We start from the raw sequence: 8,125 nt of genomic DNA on the forward strand, positions 1-8,125 counted from the left end.
AGGTAAGGTTTGAACTGCGGCCCCTGCAGAATCCTTTTGCTAGGTGGGTATTCGTTTGCACGTAATTGCAGTTCCAACCTAACCTAACCTATTTATATCTTGCAACTAATTATGCCACACAAATAATTATGTGATGTCACTTGTTAGAACAAATAATATGTTTTCGAATATGTAATCATTATGGAAATGAATATAAGACGAAGAGTAAATATACCTTATGACCATTATACCAATAATAACATTATGTATGCCGTTAATTAGTTATAACGGTAGTATGACATTTAGTACGTTACTCAAAATAACGATATGTCAAACTATAATATTAAAATTAATTAAAAACAATGTAGTGCACCTCTGGCAGTGCTTTTTGTATCATTTGAAGGTATGGAACCCACCATTATAAGTGGTCCGACACGAACTTGACCGGTTTTTGACTAAGATGAAAAGATGTAACGCTTAAATTAATAGGTATTTTTGTAATATGTATATTACAAAAAATATATACTTTATTATATATGTAGTAAATATCTTTCTAACACTATTTACAGAATGTTTTACGTCGTTATAAGGTTAAGGTTAAGGGTCGTCGTTAAGGATATTCAGACATCAGCTGCAGATGATGATGTGCCGTAGCGACATTACTGCGGCGGCCTTGCCGCCTTGCGACTTGCGCCACTGTAATGTCGCAACAGTTGATAATCAAACTCCACCTTAATACAGTTACAGCAGAAGTTTTAGTGTAAACGTTTCAATATTATTTTTTTCGGTTGCAACGTCATGACATGTAGTAGCCAATTTGGCTACTTGACAGTTTTTCGTAAATAATGTCAATCGATCTTGATTTTCCTGAGGATCAAACATAGGACTCATGGCATTTAAGCAACACAAAGGTCAGAAATGTAAGTTAAAGTCTGACGCTATGATATTGTAATGTGACGTCATATTACATTAGTCTGTCCGAAATGTATGGAAGATCAAGAAAAATTTGTTTTTACCCTGAAATATTGCGTTTATGTTACGTATTTGTTATACAATTTATTTTTCAATAAAATGAATGGATTCGAATGGTACCATTTCCTTTTTATCTTTTTGAAAGTAAAACAAAAGATTTTGAGATTTTGGAGCCTTTTATTGTTTTACAATCTCAATATATCATTTTCTATAATGGATGGCTCATGTTCTATCCATTTAGCTAAATTTTGTTATAATATGTAAAATGTATCAAGTACCCAATTGCGCCCTTCTTCCTACTGACGGCAGTGCGTGTGACAAAATACATATGCGAATTCAATAATAATTATAGCGCGGTTTTCCTGAGTAAGAAATAAAATTAGAATATTTATTCGTTTCATTTGTCCTCTTCGCACTTTATTTACAATAAAAAATGGAATGCCATTTCATAATATAAATACACGTTTATTTATTTATTTATACTTTATTGCACATAAAATATTAAGTATAAATGGTGGACTTAATGCCTTAAGGCATTCTCTACCAGTCAACCACTGGGTCAAAAAGAGACTTGTTAGGTGCAGGCTTTGTACTTGATAATAAGATATCACTACCTACTGTTTACAAATTAAATACTAATTAATATAATATAATGAAATCATAAACTTAAACATACACTTTGTATGATATACTTACATAAATATGTACATATATACGTTGTACATGTACCTACTGTGAAACATTACTTACATCTGTCAGATAGTTTTTTTTTTTTTTTTTTTATACTACGTCGGTGGCAAACAAGCATACGGCCCGCCTGATGGTAAGCAGTCTCCGTAGCCTATGTACGCCTGCAACTCCAGAGGAGTTACATGCGCGTTGCCAACCCTAAACCCGCCCCCCCCTCATTGAGCTCTGGCAACCTTACTCACCGGCAGGAACACAACACTATGAGTAGGGTCTAGTGTTATTTGGCTGCTGTTTTCTGTAAGGTGGAGGTACTTCTCCAGTTGGGCTCTGCTCTAGATCTGGAATGACATCCACTGGCTGTGCCCTACCACACAAAGCGAGATGACATTCACAATGCCCATACCTCTCTTTTGGACGTAGTTTAAGGACGTACCCGGGTCCACATATAGATGCTTGCGCAACGTGCGCTTGAAAGTTTAGTACTTTGATTTGATTTACGTTGATGTGTTTGACGAATAATTTTATTTGTTCTTTACAACTAAAGAACAAATAAAATTATTTGAACTAAAAGTTATTTTTTTGGTCAGGACATTAACCGTGTAAGCTGAAGAGGCCGATTCGATTCCACCGGAGAGCTTGATCACTTTTTCTTTAGTGCCTATGTATATGACATCTATTAAATCTATTTCAGTTTATGATAATTCATTTTTATTCTCAGAAATGTAACTAAGAAATTAAAACGAGATTATTACAGTTCAGCGAGACCTATTAAGCTGTTACAGTCATCAAGCAGTTGGATGTAATTATCATCAAGCGAGTTGATGTTTCTCTCTTAATTACTTCGTTAGTTGAAAAATAAGGCGCGTGCAAATAACTAGGTTTTACGACTCTTATGTTTATAAATTTATTAAAGCATTTAATGCGTCATGCGCTTTAGGTGCTCCTTTATGACTGTTATATTTAATTTTCACGTCAGCAGCTGGAACAAGGGTAATTTGCTGCTTAAAAACAGTGAGAAAAATCGTATTTTGCTCACTGAGTGAGACAAAATAATATTCCAGTGACCTTCATATTCGAATGTCATTTCAACGTGCGGGGCCTAATACAAGTTCGAAGTATTTGGATTCTATTGTCTTTGTCCCTTTCACGTCATTTCAAAAAGAAAGAGACAAAAAAGTGCATACGTAATTCAACGATATATTGACGGTTTATAATAGACCCTCGAAATAAGTCAGACCGCATCGGTTCAAAACACCCTACGAGTCTTCATTCGTAATAATTAATTAATGAAATAAAAGTTTAAAATTTAATAAAAATACCATATTTTACGTATTTTATTATACAATCAAAACAATATACTTATACAAATTTACGCAATTGTTACGCAGTAAATAATTCTACTTAACGACTTTTAACGATCTCTACTATAGTTGACAAATAGTAGTATCCGCAATTCGGACCGTATCTTACAAAGTTTTTTTTAACAAAAAAAAGTTGACGATTGAAGTGTCAATAATTGATGTTCGTTAATTCATTATTTTCGTATCATTTTATTGAAATTTCTTTCGTTTTGTTTTATTGCGGTAATTAAAGTTAATTGTTAGAATACCTTCAGAAAACATGAGTGAAATAGTGATGAAGACGGATTACATTTTTTCAGGTTGTATTTTTTGATGGCTGACTGACGTGAAAATTTTTGTGTACTACACGAGATCAAAGTTATTTACATCTCGTGCGCTTTTGAGTCCCTTACTACGCTCAAGATTCTAAATTAGATTCACTCGCTCGTGAATCTATTATAGAATCTTTCGCTTGCACGGGACTCAAAACAAGCACTCGAAGAAATATCAAACTTTGCTCTCTTGTTGTACAAATAACTATTTCATCACACTTGCTTGAAAAAGATCTTATTTCATGCCGGTATACTGAAGGGCAAATGTATTGTTCCCGCCAGAATATTTAATTTTATTTTTGGTGTTAGCGAGTTGCAGACTAGTAGCCTGTTCATTTAGATGTTTTTACAAACAAACAACTTTATGTTTTTAGTAAACGAGCCAATAAAACGTCAAATTCGTAATTAATTGTTATGGTTATAGCATAAAAATATCAAAAACCGTCATAAGTTTACAAAAAAGCATAAAGAAAAATATGCGTATTTGATGATTTTTTGACTGGACTAAGCAAGAAAAAAGCGCCTACAAAACCAGGCTGTTTATCATTTCGTATTCTAAAAAAGTAGGAAAATAATATCCTGAAGGTTAGGAGACACGGTCTCTCATAGTTTCTTTGAAATAGGGTACCTAAATATGGGCCCCATGTAAAAAAAATCTACTTTTAATATGCCTTATTTTGAAAAACATTATAACACATTTATTTATCATTCATTATCTATCGAATAGAATTTTTTAAATACGTTGTTCGCAAAAAAGTACGAATGTCCGTCTTTCTTCGATTCGCTTATAGTGAGCCGTTTAAAATATTTTAACAATTTTAACACGAATTGTCAATCGTGGCTGAATGCTGAATAGGTCTGCATATGGAAGGTGGAGGTAAGGAAAGAAATCTCCATATACCAAAAAGTGTAATCAAAAAACCTTAAATAGGTGGCGCTACAATACCTAGAGTACTTGAACAAAAAATCAAATCATAGACAGCGCACTTCACTCCGTCAATAACGCCTAGGTTCTTAGCTACTCTAGCGCTACTCTGGAGATATTTGGAACTATAATTTATAGCTGACAGCTGGACACTTTTGCAACAGTTCTACCATAAGAGATTGCACTCCTTTTAATCCACACTCCATAGGTCTGCACCTTCGATGCCTAACCTGTCAAAGAATGACAATATGGCTGTTTGAAATGTCACCGTATTATAGAATTATTTCGCTTAAAATTTAGTTTTTTCTTCGCAAGTGTGATGAAAAACGTTGTGTGTAACGGGCGAAAGAAGATTGCAAACTCGAGTCTTTAATGCACTCCATCCAGCCTGCGGCTATCGTGCACACCGGGTACACCGAGCGAATGCTGACCTTGCCCGTGTGATGGGATGCACGCAGAGGCATCATCCGCCTGGGTGTAAGGACTATTGAGAGTTGATAGAATCTAAAATGAACTAGGGTATTGGGTTAAAGCGATTGTATTATATGCTGGGCTTTGGTATAAAAACTGGACGCCTACCCAACAACATGGTATGCAATTTTATTTTTTCCAGCAGATGGTGACTCGCCCCACATTAAGGACCCCCACAAAGGGCCGGCTAAGGTGAGCCAGAGGTAGAGGAAGCTGACCTCTTGGATGACAGAAATACTCAGGAACTCTGGTACGAGGGGACGCTACTCATCAACAGCTCACCACAAGCTGCCCTGCGTTGTAATTATTATATTAAATTTATACATCAGGTCTGCTTGGATTTCAAGAGCCTATGAATCCCGGCCTTTTTATAAGCTTGCGTAGGGAAATAGATCCAATGCGTAGAGGCCACTTGGAGAGCTATAATGTCATGTAAAATGCCTGCTAGATTCCGTTCACAAGCGCAGCAATAGACACTCATGAACCGGTCGCAGCAGGCATTGGGACTATGGTAGAAAAAGTGAATTTTCCCCCCCACCCCTGCCCACCTGCTGGGGGGAACTTTGTGGCAACCGGGCTAAATCAGCTCAGATCACCCCCAGGAACGCCTGCTCCAATCGATTTGCTGTGTCTCAAAAATGTAAGATCTCCTACCATGAGGGGTGTCGTGAGGTGTACGCCGCTTATATATCAAGTCTTATTATAATAAATATGTTTATTTAGTCATAGGTAAACTTTTAAGAATACTTAATAATTTATAAAATAAATACCAACAGTAAATAATATTTTAGTATTTTCAATATTATGTTAATGTAGAAAAAAAGAGGTGATATCTGTTACGTATAAACTAGAAGTAATAGGTACACAAATTTTTATGATATAGGAGGCAAACGAGCAAACAAATTGTCTGACAGTAAGATATTACCGTCTCCCATGGACACCAAAGGGGTTGTATGTGTATAGCCGGCCTTGAACAGCTCTTTTCTTGAAGGTTTGAAGATCGTATCGGTCCGAAAACACCGCAGGAGACAGTTCATTCCACAGTTTAGCTGAGCGAGGTAGGGAGGCAGATCGCACAGTTGAGAAATGCCAACCATCGAAGTGGTGAAGATGGAAATGTTGAATTTAAGGTCTCCCTGACATTAAACAGAAAAAATGAATAACTTACTTATATAGACTAGTATATTGAATTGAAAATATATTGTGAGTGGATAGGAGTAATTGCTGTTCTAGGTAAATAATGTATCTAATATGTTCAGTCGAGTGAACATGACGTGGAATAAATTCTGGGGCCACAAAGAAGTTTAAAGTCCAATCTGCCCTGTAAGACTAAAAAAATAAAGTTTTTGACTCATGGCTTTTACCTTGTGGATTAAAAAATACAACACGGGCTACCCCCGACCCCCGCCCCGACTGTAGGCCTATACTTGTCGAGAGGTTTACTACTTACTTTGGTACTTAAGTTTGTGACTGACACTTCATTTCCCCATTAAACGGCCTTAGGGACAAAAAAGGTAAGTCCCTTAAAGCATAACCGCATGAATGTGCCAATCAAGTGTCTATACACAAACCTGCATTCAGCAACATAGATACCTACAGTTAGTGGCGTCTATACAACAAAAAATTGCTATATACGGCTGGCAAATGATGATGATAGAATTTCCTTTTGCAGAGTTGTCCTTTTGACTCATAGATTGGTTTAATTAAGAAGGAAAAATATGTTGACTTAACGTACCAAAATTAAAAAAGAAAGTTGTGTTATATGGTCAAGTTGATTAGATATCGTTTTCTCGCGGTTTTGGTTAGTCCAGCCAGCCCAACTCCTCAAGGAATCCCATTAGGACTTTGAAATTGACTAGGACCTCGGGGAGATCTCTCGGAGAATGTTTTGAATGTTAATGCTAAATTCATATCTGATATTAGATTTATACATAGTCAGTCCTTAAAAACCTTAGGATCTTAAAAACCTTTAGGAAGGGGAGCCACCTTGGTTTTTTTGTGTGGTGGGAGTGAAAAGGCAGTGAGTTTGTCCCATACATTCTTAAGTCTATTTAAGACTCTGTTCAGCCCGCGTAGCCAACGTGCATATCGTTCACGCTCCGTGGCGAACGAAACGCAACTGTCACAGTCGCACTAATATGGAAAAGTAATACGCTACGCTACGGAGCGTTAACGATTGTAACGTTGGCTACGCGGCCAGGTATCTGCATTAAGGTTTGTGTCAATTTCGATTAAATCAATAAGAAAAGTATTCATATTCATATATTTATTCATAATAATTCATATTATATGTCACAATATTATTTAAAAGTAGTCATTTATGGACTAACATGTAGATTATTTGATATCTAAAAAATAATAGTACCATGGCTAGCTTGATTTAATTACCTAGTTATTTGTGTTAACAAATAACTAATCACAAGTAAAATGTTAACTTTTTAACATAAGCTGTTCTAACCCCCCCCCCCCCTCCCTCCCTCTCCTGTCTCCCGCCTAAAGTCAAAATTTTGCAGCAAAAATTTGAATGACTAGCCTTCCTAAATCAATCTGTGAGTCAAAAGAACCAACTCTGCAAAACGAAATTCCATCATCATTTGCCGTAAAAGTATACACCACAGACTAATTTGAGACACAGGGCGCAAGGCGTGTTGAACACAGACGTTTGCCACAACATATCTAGAAACTGAAGTGGCTTTGAAAACTAAAATCATCAAAAGCACGTTTGCCGTAAATATTGTCAAATCCGTCCCACAAGATTTCTACCGAGCTAAAAATATCTAAAAACCGGATAAGTGCGACTCGATGCCGCCCACCTAGGCTTCAGTACTTTTTAGTATTTGTTGTTATAGCGGCAACAGAAATACATCATCTGTGAAAATTCACGGTTCAAGAGATACAGCCTGGTGACAGACAGACTGACGGACGGACGGACAACGGAGTCTTAGTAATAGGGTCCCGTTTTACCCTTTGGGTACGGAACCCTAAAAAGGCACGGCGACTTGGACTGATTTTAAATACGGTGAAAACTCCTTTCTAAGTCCATAATATTGCTTATATTTCTTACTAAATACAAGTGCTGCTTATGAGTAAGTATCCATATGCATATACATGTTTCCTTAGAATAATTTACAAAGAAATATTAGTACATACAGAAATTATTTTGTATGTTCCCTCAATTACTCATTAGGAAATCTAGGTATTGATTTTCCTGTACTCTTTACGCAAGACGCATTTTAATGGGGTATTTACAATCTTAATTACATATGCAAATTAAATTATTTGTAGATCTACTTGTAATTGAAGCTAACATCCTTAAGTTCAACTGCCTAAACCACTGCGTTTTTTTTATTATGGCGTTTCTAACTACTACAGCTACAGAGCAAAAAAAAGCTGTTTTTTAAGCTTATACAAATATT

Source organism: Cydia pomonella, chromosome 8 (genome assembly GCF_033807575.1).
Source record: "Cydia pomonella isolate Wapato2018A chromosome 8, ilCydPomo1, whole genome shotgun sequence".
Classification (NCBI taxonomy): domain Eukaryota; kingdom Metazoa; phylum Arthropoda; class Insecta; order Lepidoptera; family Tortricidae; genus Cydia; species Cydia pomonella.